This window comes from Hesperophylax consimilis, chromosome 22, assembly GCF_061612785.1.
Source record: "Hesperophylax consimilis isolate HC1 chromosome 22, BYU_Hcon_1.0, whole genome shotgun sequence".
Lineage (NCBI taxonomy): Eukaryota > Metazoa > Arthropoda > Insecta > Trichoptera > Limnephilidae > Hesperophylax > Hesperophylax consimilis.
In genome coordinates, this window is record NC_142857.1 from 15,904,185 (window position 1) to 15,926,742 (window position 22,558).

At 33.3% G+C, this 22,558-nt stretch overlaps 1 protein-coding gene across 2 annotated transcripts in view; it reads left to right on the forward strand.

Annotated features, from left to right (window-relative positions):
- The window catches only part of LOC149412911 (uncharacterized), a 222,068-nt gene that overhangs the window by 542 nt on the left and 198,968 nt on the right, over positions 1–22,558 (forward strand). The gene's annotated exons all lie outside the window — the stretch shown is intronic.

Sequence of the window (22,558 nt, forward strand, 5' to 3'; positions counted from 1 at the left end):
ATTCGCGAAAAATATATAATTAGCAGTTGGTTTCAACTTAATTACTACAAGAAATAACTATGTACATATGCGTGGGAGATGATAAAAGATGCATTAAAGTTCAATTTTGCAGAGAAGTTTCAATCAACCAAAGTTTTTAAAAGAGTCTGTGGCAGGCAGCAGAATTCGATAAGTTTTCCAGAAATTAATTCTGGAAAATACTGCTTCTCTGTACGGCGATATCCTGTTTTTTTTTTAATTTTATTTTTATGAACCTATTTACATATTTATTTAATATTACATATTTCATTATATATTATTGTGTTTGCATTCATGCATAATAGAATACAAACTAAAAACTATTCCATTTTATGAAGAGACCTGACTCAAATATTCAATAAAGTTAATAAGTAACTTTCTCGATCGTAAATAATACGCATAAATACAAAAAAAACAACACTTCATTTCCATTTAATTACCAATTACTAATTACCATTGCCATACGTAGTAATGCAAAATCACGTGTTTTTGGTTTGAAAATTTGGTCGACTAGAAATGTTTCAGATGCTTTAATTAAATACTGCTTTAATTAATCTTGGCCTTTGAAATAATCGAATATCTTTTAGATGAGTCTTTTTATAAGCCCAGAAAAAAATGATTTATTAGGCCTATGAAAACTGCTTAAAAGTTCAAAATCTCCTACTTACGAACCCATTTTCGTTTATGATTTTATTGTATAATGTGACAAATTAAGTTATTTATAAAATGATCGGAAAACATTTAAATATTTATGCCTGAACATCCAGAAAATAAAATAAAAGACACTTTTTGGCCATGTTTTTTTCTTGCATAAATCAAAACAGGCGGATGGTGTTAAGCGGGAATTTAAACCTTATCGCCATCTACGTAAGGGTTGTTATTGATAGCGGCTCCATTTAAAATATTACACGACGTAGTGCATCGCCTTAAGAAACATCTATGTATTTGATTTGTCAGAATTCCAATTTCATTAAAAAATAATATGCGCATAAGTTTTTCGATTTATTGTTTTTGTTTTTTTATTCTATTAAACTCAAAACAAATAGATCCACTTCATGTGGCCTAACATAAACATACTTTTTAACTTCTTAAATACTTGCTAATTTACTTTGTGTCAATTAATAATAATCTATATGTTTCAAAGCCAATGGCTTGCTTCTTCGTCAGTATTATGAAAATTAACAAATTGATTAAGTTAATTTTCATTATCCTGACGAAGAAGTCATTTGCTTTGAAATATGTAGATTATTATTAATTAAAAGTTGTGTATACATTACTAAGTATTTCATTTTCATATAATACTTTTTTAGATTTCAATTTACACATTGCTTATTTCTAACATGTGTTCCATGTATAATTTTAACATTTTTCTTAATCTAGGATCAATTCAAATTTCACGAAGAACACAGTTATACATTTGTATGCCTTTATAGAGAAAACATTTCTGTGTTTTTGATTAGTTCAATTTTTTTCTGTCTTGTACGGTTTGTGTGGTAGTCTTTATTGAAATGCAGTTTGTCTCTAAAGTAAGTTGGCAGTAAATTGTTGAAAACTTTGTAGATAATTATTAAAACGTTATTCGTGACATTAGAAGTTTATTATTCCCATCACCTAGTATTAATTATATAATTAAAATTATTGTAAGTATATAATTTAATATCATCATACTGTGCATAATTTTATTATAAGGTTGGGAAGTAGCTGGCTGTTCAGATATGGTCACCAAACATGGTTAAAGACATTCAAAGCAAAGCCTACTTGTCTTCCATCAGTATGCAATGCACCGAGGAAAACCAATATTGCTAATGAATTAAAAATCTCTTCAGATTATTGATAATTCAGTAAAAAACGGTTTGCAGACCGTTTCCTGTTAAATTATTTTGTATCGGAATACATGTTCATGCACCTGCATTTCCATCTTTAATATAAAACGACAAAATGCTTAAATATTAGACATCGTGATACTACGTTCGTATTTTACTAATGGACAGCATTAAACAATGTGATTCACAAAAAAATTTCAAAGATAATGTAAAAATTTGGATCAAAAATAAGAATAGGGCCTTCACCGGTGCATTCACCCAAATTCGCAGTTATTGAAGTCACCACATTATTGAGCGAATACGTCTTAATACAAGTATAGGTATTTTCAAAGGTATTAGGAACTAACACGAAAAATTCTGCCTCAACACAGGCTAGCCTAGTCAGGCGGTATTTGAGAAACCTCAACTAACTGCACTTTTATTTTCTTTTTACCTTCATCATATTATGTTTGTATTTTTCTGTTAATTTTATAACCTTAAAAATAAAAGTTACAAATCAATGTACACCATAATATTTATTTATAGTTGTAATGTGTAAACTTTCCTAAATAAAGATATTATTATAATTATTATAGTTTATTAGGATCTCTATCAATTCATTCGTTAATTGCCTGCAATCCCGTTTTTAACCGGATTACGAATAATTTGAAGAGATTCTTAATAAATTAGCAATATTTTATATCAGTAAGTTTTCTCCGTCTGATTCTAGTAGTATATATTCTACATGCATATATTATAATAAATAAATACTACAAATATGTATTTATTTATTTATTAACGGACAAATTACAAAATAATAACACGAATACAGTAAAATGAAAAATACAGGAGTAGAGAAAAAGGTACATTAAAGCAAAGACATAAGGCAGATATAATATAAGAAAATAAAGTGAAAAGTCGAATCAAGTCAAGAATACGCCGTGGGTCAGGACCACAGGACACATATAATATTCCGTCACTTGTTTAGCGACTGGCAAAAATCATTCAGACTTATCCCAAAAAAGTTAAGGTTTTGACTTGAGTTGACCAGTCTACACATTCTGGACAATGGTGAATAATATCCATAATTTATCCAATGATGGTTGAGGAAGAGCAGTTCATTATTTCTGAGTCTTTGCGAGGTGATATTGAAGGGAATGAGTTGCAGTAGAGTAGGTGAATCAATAATACCATTTATAATTTTGAAGAAGCAAATGAGGTCATTTCTTTCCCGACGGACTTCCAAAGGAGAGAGGTTTAGAGTTAGTTCAATTTCATCATATATATGAGTATTTGCCTTTTTCTAATCCTAGCCTCCTAGCAATCCCTCTTAAGAACCGATGTTGAACAGATTCAATGCGTCGAATGTGGACAGCACAAAAAGGAGACCAGATAACACAAGCATATTCAAGATGGGGGCGAACCAAGGAGCAGTAAAGAGTTCTAAGGGTATTTACGTTTTTGAAGTCCGAAGTGATTCTAGTGATGAAACCAAGTAGTTTATTTGTATATGAAATAATACAAATTAATTTCATAAAATTATTACCTCTTATAAAATAATACTGTTATATTTTTATCATAATGTTAGAGTGGATAGTAATTTATGTACGGCTGTAGATTGTGGAATCTATACCTAATTTCAATAATATTAGGTATTTCGAGTTTTCCTTGACATTTCAAAGTTCGAATGTCTTCTGATATTGCCGGCTTCTTGTGTATTTGTATATCCAGATATTCTTACAAACACTATATCATATGCGCATATTTATCGAAGGCAAGTATCTTCTTAATAAAACAATGCTCATCTTGCATCCAAGGACTAAGCTAACAGAGCGAAACAATCTTTACCCAGAAAGCATTCCAAGATTATTTTTTAGCAATTAAGTTCCTACCTGTAATTATTATAATCTCGGTCTCAGCGGTAAAGCGATATTCTAACAACGCTCGTGAGTGGTAGAAGACAACAATATTCAGAATCGAAACGCGACTTGAAATGGCTTTAGCCGTGTTTAGTGACCAAATCTGAATAGTCAGACACCTTCCAACGTTCCTCTTACTCATATATTCTTCACTTTAAATATAAAACCATGCTATGTAAAAAATGCTAATGCTATGAAAAAACAAGTGTTTGTATTATCATATTTTTTTGTAGGATACTCAATATCATCTCTAAATACAGGGTTTTCCAATAAGAGGTGTTACTTTGATATTCAATCGTAAAAGATCAATGGTTTCGTTGCTTGTGTGGCACGTAGCGTCTTGTTGAAAGTAAACGTTGTCCAGATCAATACCATAAAATTCGGGCCATAAAAAATCATTAATCATCTCTCGATAGCGCAATCCATTCACCGTAACTGTTACTTCAGCCTCATTTTCGAAAAAGTAAGGTCCAATGACTCCGCCGGACCATAAACTGCACCAAACAGTAACACGTTGAGGATAGAGAGGCTTTTCAACAATAACTCTTGGGTTTTCCGAGCCCCAAATGCGACAATTTTGCTTGTTGACGAAGCCACCGAGGTGGAAATGGGCCTCATCGCTCAAAATTATTTGCATTTGATTCACTCAAGTGAATTTTATTAATTTCAATGCGTTGTTGAAGCGTGTATCGTTCCATTTTTATTAATGGCGTAGTTTCTACTTGTCAAATGTTAAAAAATGACAGCTTCAAAAGTAACATCTACCGAAATAGCGGGCTATTCAAAATAACACCTCTTATTGGAAAACCCTGTAGTATAAAATAAAGTCTCTATCCGCGTCTGTCTGTTTGTGGGCTTCGTTCTTCTAAACTATGCAACTAATTTTAGTAGGGTTTTCACTATCATTTAGAGAATTTCTTCCGAAAGGTTTATATATATATAATAGACGCATATTGTATTTTTAGAAAGTAGAGAAAAGTCTAATGTTTTGTAATCAAGTCGTAATAACATTATTTTCGGGCGCTTACATTGCTAACGCTGGCTAAACCTTATGAGATACATCAAAATAATGTACTACGGAATTTTATATCTTTAAGGCCTACAGAAAAATCCGCCGCAGTGTATGTCTATCTCTTAAGGATAAACCCTAGTAACGCCGGGTACACGTCTGCTAGTCTATAATATATGTACGTACTGAACTTGAAATTTATATAGGAAAAGCTGTGGAATTTTCATAGCGTTTTTATTTGAGACTTCATACCATTAAATTTCAGTTTTATGTTTGATTGATAGATGCGAAGGAATCCCATATATTTTTTATTGTTGGAAATTTCGGTTTACGATTCGGAATGTGTGCCAATAATACGTTAATTGCAGTATTGTATTACTAGTAAAAATTATATTACTTTAATACGCCATTCGTGTCAATTAGGTTCTATAACGGCTGCTTTTGATGTATGGAAGAACGACCGGAAGACGAGAAGAGAAAGTGATGTTTGTATTTCTCCAAAGCAAATAAAATGATACGTATAATTTTGTTTAACCCGTCTGTTACAAACTTAAATAAAATATCGATTTAAAAAAAAATATATATTCAAGCTTTTTTATGGGAGTACCGCGCAAGAGTTCTTACTGTTGGAAACCAGTGGGGTATGCTGTAAGGATGAAGGGAGTCTAAAAAGCGGGAAGCGGAAGGTCGGGAAGTACCTGGCTACTCAGATCGATTCGATTTCAACATATACATATCTGGAACGTATAATATATTTTAAATAATCACACTTACGGTGGGTGGCCAATTATTATTAGTTACAGATGCAAAATTATTATCATTAGTTCGAGGCTGTATAATATTTTTAAGTAGTGGAAATTTATACTTTAATGTGTTTTTTTAAATTTAATTATTTCTCATGTAATTAAAAATAAATTACTTTATTTTAAATAATGCGTACTTGAGAAAAGGCATAATACAAAATTTCTTAATATTTAGTTGAACTTCTCTTGGCGTCAGTTACAGCTGGCACATTTTTAGTATACTCTGAATGCTTTCTAACGGAAATAGTAATTCCGGTTTCATTTATAATTTTCATCCTTCGCACTCTTAACTAGCGTAACTCCTTCGTACATTTATTCCTGTTTCCAGGCAAATGTCACAATTTTTTCGTTAATTTCGAGTGTAGTGAATCGCTTACCTCTTTATTTTATACTTTTCTGACTTAAATTAATAATTATCAATCAATTTATGTGTGCTTTAAAAGAAATTTATTTTAAAATTCTAGGGTAAATAGTTACAGTAATTTGGCCACCCACTGCAAATTTTTTTATACATACTCACTCTTCTGTCATCGTTGATGTCTTCCGTTATTCCAATTGCTGACGTGACCTACCTATTAGTTTCACTTGATCTCTTCTTCCTAGGACATTCCCGACTGATTTCATCCTTAATCCCATATAATAAAGAAGAAATTCCATGTGGGCTTGTTTCGTGATCCAAAAGTCTGATCGTTCTTTGCTTAAATTTCATACGCAGAACTGTGTTTCATCGTCATTGTGAATGGGATTCACATGGGATGGTGATATACGATGTCATGCATGTGTGGGAGGGACAGCCTGCTCAAAGGAGCTAGCATCTTTGATTCCCGATGCACCGGTGCACGTGCTTGAAACTCAACGTACTCGAGCGGAACACCAGTACACGTTTGATTGTTGGCTTCATGAGAACGGGTCGTTTCTTCGACTAGTTTGTAAGTCGGCTCGTATGTGGAACGAATCTGTTTTTCCTCCTTCATATTTATAATCCGGGCCTCTTCAAGACCTGCATTAATAAATACCTTCTACAGCCCCTACTTTAATCCGCCTCACAACGATGCCGAACCGAGTGGCGAAATAGTTCCCCTGTCTTTACAATGTACAGACAGTGGCACTCTTTTGAGGTGTCACATAAAAAAGAGCGCGTGCTTAATGGGCTAGAATCAAAAGGCACTAAGTCAGTGCTAGAGTATTGCTTTCAATGTTCCATCCACTTGCACAACGTATAATATTTTTCTGAAACTCATTTCTCTACCAATTAGCTCTATAATTCGAAAACATTGAAGAGTTTCTTCATTGGCTTACATTGTCCTTGAAATCTTTTTTGAATCTATTCGTGTGAACTAGCTTATTTCCTTTTCCGATACCGTTTATTATCATGATTTTACTACATTTGCAAAATGTCAACATGGTGTTAAATTTATTAAAGATTTGTTTATGGGTTTTTTAAATGCCTTTTGGCAGTTCTGGGTAAAATTCTTCAAACAAACGTTTATCACTAAAAAACGAAAACAGGAAATTAGCTTCAGAAATGACATTACAGTATCCTGTGTGTAGGAAAAAGAACATATTGCCATCTTGGCAAATTCACGATAAATATTAATTATCTGTTCTGTATTCTGTCCAAGTTATGCTTGAATAAACAAATTAATTATTTTCTGGGAAGACTTAACACTTTCTTTTAATGTTCCATGGATCCTTGCGTAAGTCACGTTATTTTCATACTTGTGGATTATTATTGAATGTCGTTAGAAATTGGTTTTTGTTAATTATTATTGTTTTTTGTTTCAAATGAATAATAACACAAGTAATAAGCCATTTTTCATGATAATGTGATAGTATCACTTGAGATAAAGGTAACATAGGTTTAACCAGTGGCGTGTAACAACCGCCCAAAGGTTTGGGAAGTAAAAATATTATTTTGCTGTATTTCTGAAATATCTTCCCTCTTACCCAAATACCATCATTGCACTCGTCCCGTCAAGTCAGTGGCGTACATTGCTCTCTGACCGAAGGCAGGTTATGGATAGTTTTACAGTATCGGTTTTAAATTAATGTGCGTTGAATATTTGAAAATGGTCATTCTTTTATTACATTCCGCTGATTCTAATCATCTCAAACTAATAAATAGTATTAAACAAAGTGGCTATTGGCGTCTGTCTGTTAGTGATCTTAGTTCTTCTCAATTAAAGAAAATATTTTGATATGGTTTTCACAAACATTTGGAGAATTTATTTTGGAAGGTTTATACCACAGACATAGGAATTAATAGACGAGAAGATAATGGCGAGGGGTAAAATCAACTGTTGAAGAACGAAGGGGGTTAAGCTGACTGTGATTCGTCAATAAATCAATCTGACAGTAAATAGGCATCTCGCATTATAATATCACCATTTTGTTCTTAAAATTAAAATCTGCTTTTGAATGAATAGACATTTTTACATGGGAGCGCAAATTACTCGCCACGTTATGAACTAATTTGCGAAGTCCAAATTCGGCAAAGTAAATTTCTTCTGTTTGCAGAGTCGTAGTTAGTTTCAGAGTATTTAGTTAAGACACTTTTACAAATGTTTCATAATTTACTTACCCCAGTAAACAACGATGAGCACACTTGAGAATCGCTACATTGTGATGTGATAGTATATGTTTCTAAAACTGATCCATATAATACGGTGTGAATAAGCTTAAAATAAAGTAAAATAATGCTTACTTATGGAATGTAATACGACAATTGGGTTTATTCTCTTTTTCACATCTATTTTTACAAGTTTTCATATCACAAGTCAACATTTTGCCGTGTTATTTCGTAAAATGAACCGATGATGCCTCGACCATAGTTCGCACAAGAATGATGACGTCACGTTTTCAAATTTCACTTGAGGCCATACGCGAGCCCAGCCGGCTCCAATGGAACCGGTATGGGGAGTGGGGATAATACGCTTTTAATCACTTAGGGCAGGTCTACTAATATTCATATGTCTATGGTTTATACATATAATACATGGATATTATATTTATATAAATTTTAGAAAAGTTGATGTTTTGTAATCAAGTCGCAAAAAAAAATTTCGGGCGCTTACATTGCTAACGCTGGCTAAACCTTATGAGATGTATAGGTACATCAAAATAATGTACGACATAATTTTATATCTAAAAAGGCCTACAGAAACTTCCGCGATGGAATATGTCTTCTCATAAGGATAACCCCCAGCTACGCCGGGTAAAAGTCAGCTAATGTACCGATAATACACACTAGAGGTGCCTTCCAAGTAGATTTTTATGGAAACCAATGTCGATTTTCTACCGATTTATAACATATTTCGGTAAATTTTGGATAGGGCCTGACACGCTTATTACGAATAATTTTTAGAAAAAAACTTTATATTCGCCTTAATTACTATAAAAGAAAACTTTTTGCATTTCGGGTGGCGGAAAATTATGCATTTTGATTTTCAATTGCGTAAAACCAAAATTCACTTCGCGAATCGATGTGGCGACAACGCGCCGCCATTAGGAACGCACTGATATGTTGGTATCACTGATGCATTAACAAGAGCTAAATACGACCGTTGCTATCTTCGTGGGATACCGAGGTTTGTGTAACATGGTTTGTGACACAAATCCATTTGTATTCCACGAAGTTAGCCATAGTCGTATCTACGCAATGTATCAGGGATACCAACATAACAGTGACGTACCTAATGGCAGCTGATTGCCGCCGCATCAATTCGCGAAGTGAATTTTGGTTAACGCAATTGAAAATTTAAATTCATAATTTTCCGCCACCCGAAATGCAAAAAGTTTTCTTTTATAGTAATTAAGGCAAATATAAAGTTTTTTTCTAAAAAATATTCGTAATAAGCGTGTCAGGCCCTATCCAAAAATTACCCTTATTTCTATTGAAGACTTAGGACGGGTTGTTTTACAGAATTAGAACAATTCATCAAATTTCAAAGTTGATTTTCAAGTTCTGTGAAGGTTATATTCAAGTTCTTTTATAATTTCAGGTTTGTGAAACAACTGGCCAATAATTAACTTTATAACTTAGGACCGGTTTTTTCGCAGAATTTAAATAATTCATCAAATTTCAAAGTTGATTTTCGAGTTATGTGAAAGTTCTATTAAAGTTCCGTTATTATTATATACAGGGTTTTCCAATAAGAGGTGTTATTTTGATATTCAATCGTAAAAGATCAATGGTTTCGTTGCTTGTGTGGCACGTAGCGCCGTCTTGTTGAAAGTAAATGTTGTCCAGATCAATACCATCCAATTCCGTCTATAAAAAATCATTAATCATCTCTCGATAGCGCAACCATTCACCGTAACTGTTGCTCCAGCCTCATTTTCGAAAAAGTAAGGTCCGATGACTCCGCCGGACCACAAAACGCACCAAACAGTCACTGGTTGAGGATAGAGAGGCTTTTCAACAATAATTCTTGAGTTTTCCGAGCAATTTTGCTTGTTGACAATGAAATAGGCCTCATCACTCAAGATGATTTGCATTTGATTCACTCAAGTGAATTTTAATAATTTCAATGCGTTGTTGAAGCGTGTATCGTTCCATTTTATGAATGGCGTAGTTTCTACTTGTTAAATGTCAAAAAATAACAACTTCAAAAGTAACATCTACCGAAATAGCGGGCTATTCAAAATAACATCTCTTATTGGAAAACCTGTATATTGCATATCGTGGGTAAGGTGGTTTCTGCATAATGCGGTCCATTCATTGGCCATATTTTATTTCTTCTACAACTTTATCAGCTTATAAAGCTCAACAACATTAAGGGTTTAAGACCTAAATGGCTATTGGAAGGTTTTATTTATCATTTTATACTTATTCACGGTTAATTTTCAAAATTATTATTTCGTTGCAGACTTGAAAGCACCCAGAGTCCATTTCCCATTATTGACTATATCGATACGAGTTAATGAACTTGGCTATGAACTCCTGAACTAAACCTAGCCCACGTAGGTACCTACACTGATGAGAATACATCTGGAAAGAGCGGTAACAATTTATTAAAAGTTGCCAAAAATAAGACAAATATTTTTTTGGTTTTAAAATTTACACAAAATCAGAAAGTTCTTGTCGATGCAGGCTATTAAAATAAATGTGAACAATTTCTCTTACTGGTTATCCATTATAAATAATTGAAACAATTACTTTGTTTCAACCACTGTATATAATTAATATTAACGCCGACCGGTTTCAAAACAACCGTTCCCTTTTCAGGACAAACTATATAACTTAACATTAAAAATAGTTAGTGAACTTATTTTATTAAGTGTTGAAGTGGGGGTGGAGGTATGACAAAAAATATTGTGGTCCAAACAAAGTAGGTAATTTATTTATAATATTTGGTTTTGGAGTGTAATTTAATAGTGTGTATCAATTCCACTATTATTAGCTGTCAATGTTGTTTCCATCATGAGCTGTGGAGCTTTAAGTATTCATTAAAAGGAAAAAAAGACAAGACGCCGTTCGTTTGTTCAGTGTTTTTCAATACAATCCTTAATCGATGATAAAATTATTTTCATATAATACTAGCTGAAGTCCCTAGCGTCCTTTAAATCTTATGTATGCAGTGGACATCCTCTTGTTTTGAAGATCAAGTGTGCAAAATTTCATCAATCTCGGGATAAAACTGTAGATTTGCATACAAATCAATTCCTTCAAAGAGATTTAGTCTAAAAAACCTTCTGCGTCAATCTTCCTACAACATTATCATGTACATTTTATCTGCAACCTACAAAACTTGTGATGCACTTATATATATTATCTTTAATATTAAAAAAAGCATTTCGTCATTATATATTATCAAGGCAAATGCAGGTGAATGAACACGTGTTCTGATATGGAATTTACTAATTGTTTATCAGAAATCGGCCTGCAATTTCGTTTTTAACCGGATTAACAATCATTTGGAGATATTTTGAATAAATTAGCAATACTTCTTTTTCTCTGTGTAATACCTATACTATGAAGCAACAATTTGGTAGGCGGGCTTGGGTACCGCCGCCCCGGGAACCATTTATTAAATAACCATTTAACACTTTTGCCATGGGTCACCTCAAGTGTTTCGCTACGTTTACTGATTTAGCAGTAGTGCACGGGTTCATCGGGTAAGGTGTGTTTTAAGTGGCTGGTTTTGTAGACCAGTCGCCTTGTAGATATATTACACTAATCCCTAGATTCCTACATAGCCCTCATACTCTTTACCTTCTCAGAACTTCGTATCCTTCCTTTCCTTTAAAATACCATCCACACAGTATCTCAAAAGATGACATAGGCCCTGAGTAAAATTATCTTCCTTAATCCTCCTGTGTGGGGTTAATGTAAAAAAATATCCATAAAGTCGCTTTTTCGGTACATTCCAGACTAATTCACACCACTGTAGGTAGTTACCAACGTATTTGCCACTCTGCGAGTATCATATACCAACGCAACGTAGGTATGTGACGTCACATCACGAAAAGTCGATTAAGTTTTAATACCCTCATATTAAATAATAAAGGCTCATCTTTTTCACCTGAGATTTTTTACCAAGATAGCTTCTTTCTATATGAGACAATAATAATTATTATGTATTAGGTACATTATTATAAGAAAGGAATTTTACTGTTGTCGCTCGTGGAGCCGTTATAAGGAAGGAAGGATAAGATAAAACCTTCCTACCTAGGAACTGGAGTCTACAACCCCACCAACCTCGCTAAATTCCGATCGTAGGACCGTCATTTACTTCGTATATTAATACTGCTGTAATGATATCTGATTTAAGATAAATGTGTATAAAACCGCCTGTGGTTGTACGCGATTGCCATCAAAAGTTTATAGAATGCATTGTCATTGACAACGTGTATATCTGACGAGTTTCTTCTCGATAGAATATCGGGAAGTGGGTTAATTTCCGCCTCCAAGATTTGCATTCATTCATTACCGAAAACAAAAGTGAAATTCAAATAGATGCATTTAAAAAATAGATTCCCGTTATGATCACTGATATCTTTACCAAAATAGAACACGCATTTATTCATGTGAAAATATGGCCCTTGTGGAAAATCGTCAAGTACCTATCGTGTAAAACCTCGATTAGGATGCTGCTAGGCGCAATACCCAGGCATGTTGTAAAACGTCGATTAGGATGCTGCTAGGCGAAATACCCAGGCAGGTTGTAAAACGTCGATTAGGATGCTGCTAGGCGAAATACCCAGGCATGTTGTAAAACTTCGATTAGGATGCTGCTAGGCGAAATACCCAGGCATGTTGTAAAACGTCGATTAGGATGCTGCTAGGCGCAATACCCAGGCATGTTGTAAAACGTCGATTAGGATGCTGCTAGGCGCAATACCCAGGCATGTTTTAAAACGTCGATTAGGATGCTGCTATGCGCAATACCCAGGCATATTGTAAAACATCCATTAGGATACTCCTAGGCACAATAATCAGGCATGTTGTAAAACGTCGATTAGGATGCTGCTAGGCGCAATACCCAAGCATTTTGCAATGATTTTTACGATATTTTTCTAAGTACAACTCAACCCAGATTAAAAGTAGGTAATATGTAGGAATCCCAATTAACTGGCTGTCACCATGCATAGCTCAACCCAAAAAGGATACGGCATTAATTACCTAATGGGTGACTATTACTATGTACGTGTGTACCTGCCCGACTTAAATAGTCATTATTTCGAAATCGCTTCGATAGGATGTGAACGTAGACTGTGTTAGGATGAAGATTAACACATATATATATGTATATTTCTCATTTAATTTACTTTCGCGTGTTATAAATTTGTAATCTTCTCTGTTGGTATATGTAAAATAAATAGCTTATTTTTTATCCTTTCGCAGAATATTTAAATATTTTTATTGATTTTTGTCTATATGTTATAAAGGGGACCCCATCAAAACCGTGGTTTCAACAACATCCCAATTTCACTAAAAAATAAATTTCCTCACAAATCGAATATGAATTGGATATTGCTCCGTTTCTTTATGTATATATTTTTAATTTACGCGCTTAACTCTCCGGATTGTACTTTTTGTAATCGAGAAGTGGAAACTTAAGATCACATATTTTTTTGATTGTCCCTCTCTAAACAAATTTCCTCTCTTCTATCAAGCGTTATCTAAATTTGTTTCCCTTCCGTTTAACATCTCATCTCTTGTAAGTCTGAACTCGACTTCAATCTTTCGTGTACAATTATGAAGTTTACCATTTGAATATAATTAATATGTACATTCGACTTCCCTGTCTTCATAATTTGAAATGATGGCCTAGAATAAAAGGGTAAAAGACAGAAACAATGATACATTAGAAGTATTTTTTTTATAAAATATTATTTGGTAATGTGAGCCTCACTGGATGATTGCCCGTGTTGAGGCCTTTTTTCCTTTAATCCTTTTTTTAATTTTGTTTGTGAAATGTTAACATTAAAAAAGGTGTAGTTTTTGTAGTATTGTATGTCCTACCATGTTTTGTAGTGTTAACCGGTTATGGTGCTTATGTGATGCTCCAAAGCTTCGGGTTCCAAGTGTTAGCACTGGGGCGTCGCGGGTTCAATTCTCCTCTAGCTAAATCTTCACGTTACTATGTCTTACGTCCAATTTACAAAATCAGTAACACGGAATAAAATATAAAAATTTAAAAATGGTACATGAAAGCAAAGACAAATGGTAGAGATAAACATAAGAAGATATATAAATAGCATTGAAAAGACCTCGCTAGAATTCATAATAGTTATATAAAATTACTTCACTTGCTTAGTGACAGACAAAACTCATTCAGAATTGAATTTAACCGCGTTTAGCGATCTAGCCAGGTAGGTACTTCCAATCTTTCCACTAACGCATCGCTTTCCATCCTTCTGCAGAACTGCACTCGAACCAGTCAGTCTTCCTCTGCTTGGTCTACCATCAATCTTTCTCTCATCATAATAATAATAATCAGAAATTTAAAAATCACCTCAAAGGGCGCTGTACAATTTGTTATGAGATCCTATAATAATAATAATAATAAATTCTTTATTCCAGGATGTGGGGAGGTTAGTGCAATCCCACACATCCCATAGATGAGATAAGTACAAATAATATTTACATAGAGTAACATAAATAAAATAAATAAAAAAGAGATTAAAAAATTAAAAATGAAATTAAGTTAAAGCAGAGAAGCACGGGAATCCAACGGATCTAAGATTGTGGGAGCAAGTATCTTTCTCCAATGGTCTTCAATGCTCGATCCTGAAGTCAGACGCGATTCTATGATAATAGTGTTTCTGGAATGGTTTATCCTTTCCCTCAGTCCTGCAATCCTGGTTCTTAACAGAGCTGTAAATCCTGGAACTCGCCCTTCTGTTAACATCGAGGAGGCACTGCAGTGCCTGGGGAGTCCGAACATCAATCGGTAAGCGTTATTATATTGAACCCGAAGCCTTTCCATTGTTTTTTTCTTGAAATTAGCCCAGAGCTCGCATGTGTACAGGGTGGTGCAAAAGGCTAAGAAGAGCGTCCTTTTCACTCGTGGACTACAGAGCCGGAATCTTCTACTGAGCATGTTACATTTTATACTCAGTACACGCCTCTGCCTGTCAATATCTTCATCATCCGTTAACTTGTTGTTGATGATATGTCCTAGATATTTTGTGGTTTCTACTGTTTTCAGAATCTCACCATTCAAAAAGACTGGGGGAATGTTTTTTGGGCCTTCCCCGTGTTTTATGACCAACAGTGCTATTTTTTTCGCATTATAGATCATGTTGGTTTCGTGAGCAAATTCCTCACAGATTTTCAGGAGAATTCTTAATCCCCGTATTGACGGTGCCATCAGAACCATATCATCTGCGTAGCTCATATTGTTAACACATAGACCTCCGATGTGGCAGCCCACTCCAGCATTGCTTAATCTGTGGGTTAATTCGTCCATGTATAAGTTGAACAGTACTGGGGACATACATCCACCCTGTCTGACCCCGCTTTTCAAGAAATAGGGTTCTGAGAATCCATCTTTCCACTTTACAAGGTTTTCCTGTTGGCGATGCCATGATTCGAGAATTTTTACCACTTTCCATGGTATCCCTCTTTCCTTTAGTTTTTTCCATAGTAGGGGGTGGGAAACTCTGTCGAATGCCTTACTAAGATCCAAAAAGCATGCGTAAGTTGTTGTTTTTCTTTTCCTGTAGTATTCCAGCGTCCGTTTTACGCAGAATATGGCTGAGTCCGTGGAGCATTCTGTTTTGAAACCCATCTGATTGTCTTTCGTTTTCAATTGGGGTCCGACTTGGTCTAAGAGAACTCGTTCAAATATTCTGGCGGTCGCTGTGGCGATGGATATCGGTCTGTAATTTTCCTGTAAAGTTATGTCTGTCAGTTTAGATTTTACTATCGGTATTATGATTGTCTTTGTCATGTCTTTGGGTAGATAACCACTCTTTATGATATCGGTAAACAATGTTGCCAGTAGTTTCAGAATCGCTACCCCTGCATGTTTGACATCTAATTTTATTATTTACAAACAGAAAAACATACTAAGGTTGCTTCAGATAAACACACTTATATAAAAAAGCTTGAGCTTGGAGAAGATACGACTTTGCACGTAGAGGCCACTATATTGAAACACTTAACATTACATAATTTTACATTTACCATTTCACTCTCTATTACTCTTAATATTACATTTATTAGAAGATTAGTGGCTAAAGTGTAGTTGATATTATTTTTAAATTCTGGACTATTTTGGACCGGAGAATTTTTATGTATTGACTTTAAAAAGCTTACAATTTCTTAGTTGATTACATTTTTTATACGTTTAGTAAAAAGGTTTCTGACTATCTGAAAAGGTGAGTTTAAGTTTAGCTCTAAATTCTGTAGTGTTTGTGATCATTCCTAAATCATGTGGCAGTATTTATATATTAATGATCTCATGTTAGTATAGACTATAGAGGTACATTTGCCTATCATAATAACTGTCTGTCCAGATTTATAATAATAAAACGAACATTCGTTGTAAATTTATGAAATATTACTGCACAAAATAAGTCGATATACCAAAAAGCTTTATGGCATTAAGTATGAATTGATTCGACTCGATCAATTTATTCGAACTCGATTCGTTTCACGTCGAAAATAAAAGCAAATATAATTTCTGTGAATATGTGCGTGTCTAACAAACATAATGATGCATGCCGTGCTTACATACACATATTAAACATGTTAAATCTGTTTAAATTACAATATCTCAAAGTACTTGTATAATCTCATTCAGTAATTTAAGACTTATTGGGTAATATCCACGTAGGAAATCAGTTGACTTAGATCAGTGATGCACAACCTGCGGCCCACGAGCCCACTTGCACCAAATTACAAGCTTCATAAACATGTTGATCAATAGTTATTTTAATTTAACATACGACATTTCAAACCAAAATACGGCCAAAACTCTTCACTCGGACGTATCTGCAAAACTTACAACACCCTAGGAGATATTGTTATTATACACTGTACCCTAAAAAACTTAAAAAACACATTAACTTTACAATGTACCTAAATCTAAACGATACTTTTTTATTGTTTGTTTATTCTTTTCGTCTATCTTTTTTTAATAATAACTTTAATTATCCACTTTTTTCCTAACTTGTAGCCAAAAAGAAGATTATAAATGGAACTTCACTAGTTTATTTTATATTCAATTTAAATGTAAAATTAATTCACATGTACAACTGCATGTTCCATAAATAAACTCAAATTAAAAAAATGATTAAAAATAAGATTTTTTTACGGTTTCTCTTTTTTTGTCTGTGGCGGGCATCTTTATTGTAATGGCGTTGTCTCATGTTTTTTCGTTTGTCTGAAAATGTATAATAATAAAGTTAAATTAATTTTTCGTTATCTCGAAATGTAGCGAAATTATGAGCTTTCAAAGTGAACACTTTCACAGCGATTTTTTCGGCTGGGCTAAATACAGTTCCTACATTTATATGGTGCCGTTTTACGATTATCGTAATGGATTATATAAATTAAAACAGGATTTACCAACAAAATTTTAAGTAGTGTAAAAAATAGTCATTTGAAAAATATTTGTAGGTACCTACTGAATCACTATTCGCGACACTTGTACTTACATCCGGTCAAAAGTGTTGTGAACCTCTGATATAAAACATACTATGTCTCCAAGATTTGTCAATGAAGCAATGACTTTTAGAATATAATAGCGCCAAAGGCGACAATGTTTTTTTAATACAGATAAAATTCGGATTTATTTGAGGTCATCTTGTTCTGCATACAAATCATTTTGCGAATCAAATAATATGGAATCATTTTTTAGTTTAAAAGTGTATCTAGTACAAGGACGGTATTTTAAAGATTGTGACGTCGTAATTTATTTAAATTATAAGTTTTTAATGAGCTGTAATTATTTATTTATAATTAGTTTATTTTGTTTTTTGTTCACTGCATCCACAATGCCCATTGAAGGGACACCCCGGGCTGAAAAGAAAAATGTGTACATCTGTTACTTGTTATTTTTATTACTCGGTTTCGCCCGAGTTTAGATATAATTTTTTTTTATCTGTTTTCTCATTATGCAATTGAAAAATAAGGAACGAACATTTTTGAGTTTTGCCTTCTTTTGATAGATAAATAGACTTTTAAAACTCCATAGCTCGTAATGGAAATGAAGTACCGAGCCAAAAATAGTGGTAACGACCAAGAAATTCCATAAAATTATAACATGGTAATTTAAGAAATTTATAAATTGAGCTAGAATTCCTTCACAAAACACAAGAGCCTTGGCTCTTTACCCATTTTTATTTTACATTATAATACAGTGTAAAAATTATGTATTTAATGAAAATGTTATGTTTAAAAGGTTTAATTACTTTAAAAAAAACAAGCTTTCACGAATCTGCCCTGATGGTGAACCCTATAAGGCTGCCCGAAACGTTTGATATAATTCTCACAAATAAGCCAGACAGCCGTAAAATTCTGTCTTGGCACACACTACTGCTTCATTCAAATTCATACATTATGGTCTAATTGTCTAATACATACTCTTCTCTCTCGAGTATTTGATTAACTTGATCGTGCCATCTCTAAACTCTAGTCTATAAACAGTACAAAACAAATCGATATCCGCGTCTGTGCGCTTGTGCGCTTTGTTCTTCTAAACTACGCAACATATTTTGATAGTGTTTTCAATATCATTTAGAGATTTTTTCCGGAAGGTTTGTATATATAATACATGCATATTATATTTGTGTAAAGTAGTAAAAGTCGATGTTTTGTAATCAGGTGGTAAAAAATATATTTTCGTGCGTTTACATTGCTAACGCTGGCTAAACCTTATGAGATACATCAAAATAATGTACTACGGAATTGTATATCTTAAAAACGCCTACATAAAAGTCTGCGATGGTATATGTCTATCTCCTAATGATGTAATGGGTGCACGTCAGCTATCTGTATCTTATATAGCTAGACTGTCTACCCACTGGAAAAAATTGTTTATTTGTAGAGAAATAAACTATTTTTGCCACTTAGTTTTTGTGATGATCGTAAAAGTAAGATATTCCAAGTGAAAAAGTTATCTTCATCATTAGATTTATGATGCAATAAAGTTGGACGGTTTTATCGATTCGTTTATCAATAATATTTTTACGGTCACACTTCAACACATATTTCTATATCTGAACACAAATTATCTTTGATTTCAGCAGTGTTTCGTGACCAGATCTGAACTTCTGGATACTTCCCAATCTTTCTCTTCTTCATCCCTTTCTATGGTTAAATCCACACAAGAGACCCTGAGGAATATAATTTCATTCAGGGCCTATTTTATCTTTGGGGATGCAGTGTGGAGGGTTTTTTTAAGGAAAATGGTATGAAGGATAGGTCAAGAAAGACTAGATGGAGAGGTCAAAGGGTCTCCCAAACTGGCCTCTCCAGATCCGGCCCGCCACGCAGCAGGTGGGCAGGTGCATCCGTCGCCATGACCTGTCAACCAAGTGAGGTGACCAATGGCAGAGGTGTCGGTTATCCAATAAATGGTTCATCTCCCTTTCAAACCATCTTCATTAATATTATTCTTCTCTTTTAAAGCTTACTACGGATCCATTGGGGTTGCCGTAGTCCTACTTGCTCCGGGCGGTTGAGACTGTTGTGCTCTGTTCACATTTAAATAACACAATGTCATCAAGTTTTCAATAGATTCCCTCAAGTTCAAAACAACATACAGACTACCGTGGAAAATCGTTTGAATGTCAATAAATAATACAGTCTACTATTTTGCGATTCAAAACACTTTTTTATCGTTAATATTCAAAGATCTTTAACAAACATTTAGACGTTGCCAAAATATCAATTAGCTTCACAAATGATGTTCCAATCGACTACTCGAACCGTATCGTATCCGTTGAAAAAGAAGGTCATATAAGACACTTGTACTCCATTCGTAAATCTTTTGTCTTTTAAAATTATTACAGAAATTAACATGATGTGTATTCAACTGTTTATAAATTCGTGAAAAATATGTAAATTATTTCAAAAAAATTGTCTTGTTGGTCGCCGTCATGTTTTCGTATTTCGTGTGTTGCGTTTGTGTTGATAGTCAAACAAGAAAAACATAAGTTTTTTTGTTGGTTTTGACGTAGTTACGTACGTGTTTGTTCAGAAATAATACATTAATATTGAAGCAGCCATTTTCCGTTAAAAACAGTAACTGCGTCATTTGAATCTTTTTAAGCCATTTTGAATGAAAATGAAATAAAAAAAGGTATCACATTTATTAGCTACAGTTTTTCTCCCATCCATATCTCAATATCTTCGATCTATTTGAGCGATTGTTTATATATATATAATCTACTAATATTTATTTTACCATCGACTAAATGCTGTAGAAATGAGATTCCAGAAGGTGGTAAAACCATGTATGATCGTGTGATAAATGTGGAGATCCGCAAAGAATGCAAGGCTGATGTAAGCGTAATGAGTAAGATTAAGAAAGGATGCTTTGGGCATGTAGAACAAATCAACGAAGAAAGGAGTGTATGGAGAATATATGACGCAAATGTGAACGGTAGAATAAGTCGGGACGCCATAGGAAGATATGGCACGATCAAGTGAATCAGATACTTAAGTCGGGCTATGTCAAGAGTTAGAATAATAAACGAGTATCTAAGAGAAACGGTGTGATGGTTATATAGTTACATTTACCATATTATTTCAAATATCATTCCTCAAAACATTAATATGGAAACATAATTATTTATTTATTTAACGCCCAGAGGGCTTTTACATGGTTGGTAGTATAATTTTAATTTGACAGATACTTTAAAACATAAAAAATAAGAATAAAATTACATTTGATAAAAGCTATGCAACAAGTCATACAAACACAAGAAACAAAAACAGAAAATTACAGCTATTTGTAGGTTTACATGATGTGTTTAGGAGTATTGTTGAAATAAATGTTTTAAATGATCCACAAAACTTGCCAAGTTGGTATTGAATATGTCAGCATCACCCAAGTAATGATTTCCCATTGTGTGAAGTCGTTGTATCGGAGAGTGGGCAATGTAGTTACGCTTATGTGTGCTGCTGTAGAATATTGTATTTTGTCGTGTTGTTACTGTGGGTGTATGTATGTTTATAAGTTGCAGGAGTTCACAACAGTCGAATTTACAGTTAAGTATTTTGAATAAGAACGTTAAATCGTTTATTTTACGTCTATCTTCTATATTTTTTTTTTATTTTTTTTTATTATTTAACATTATAAATGATAACAATATGCAGACTTATAAATAATTTGTTCATTATTATTCTATTTCTCCATAAGTTGAGCTCCAGGAGCTCGTGTTTATGGGAGGAGTCTTTACATTTAGTTCTAATGATTTTTTAAACAATAATCAAAAACTTTTGAAATAAATACAAACATAATATTAACATAGGTACACAAATTAGAAAATTGTTTTTTTAAAGATAATTAAAATAATTCATCTTTTTACAGATTAAGTAAGCGTGAGGAAATTAAGGGTACAATATATCAAGAAAAATTTAGAAAAGTAGTTTTTTTTTAAAGACAATCAAATTAATATATATTTTTTACAGATTGAGTAAGTGTAAGAAAATTAGGGGTACAATATATCACTATCCAATTTTAGGGACTTAATTAACTTTTTGAATTGTTCATAATTCACAGTTTCGGTTACACTAATTTTATTTTTGGACAATAATATATTGTACCATCTCACACCTAAATACGAATAGTGGTGCTGAGCCGTGGTCGTTCTAAGCATAGGAATGGCTATTAAGCCATTTGTTTTGAATCTATTGCTTATGCTATCTGAGGGGTGAATTTTATAAATAAAATATTCTTTATAAATTTGATATAAGGCGATTCTCTTATACAATTCTGTTATAGATGGTACATTAAATTCCTGAAATATCTCTAAAGTAGGGGAGTCATATGGTTTTCTAAGGATGATTTTTATAATTATTCTTTGAATTGTAATTATGGGCTGTAAAGAAGCCTTAAAAGCCCCTCCCCACCCAATAATCCCGTACTGCAATAAGGACTGAATTAATGCATAATAGACAATTTTGATAGTTTTCTTATTTAAAATATTTCGTATATTATAGAAAATATAGATAAGTTTTCTTATTCTTTCAACAGTGAGATTAATATGGTCTTTCCATTTAACATTTTTATCTATTAAGATACCAAGATATTTTATATTGGATTTATGATTTAGTTTCGCGCAGTCCGTATTACATGTACCGTCATTTACACAGTTTTTAGAATGAATTGTTATGTTAATTAGGTTATTTGGCACATCTTCTTGTAGAGTGAAAGGAATACAATATGTTTTTTCTGTGTTAAGTGATAATAAATTGCCATCGAACCAATTTTTTATAACCTTCATATCCTGATTCGCTGCATTGGTAATTTCGTTCCATGTCTTTTTTTCGATAATTATTGCAGTGTCGTCAGCAAAGGATATAAGTTTACCATTAAGTGATAA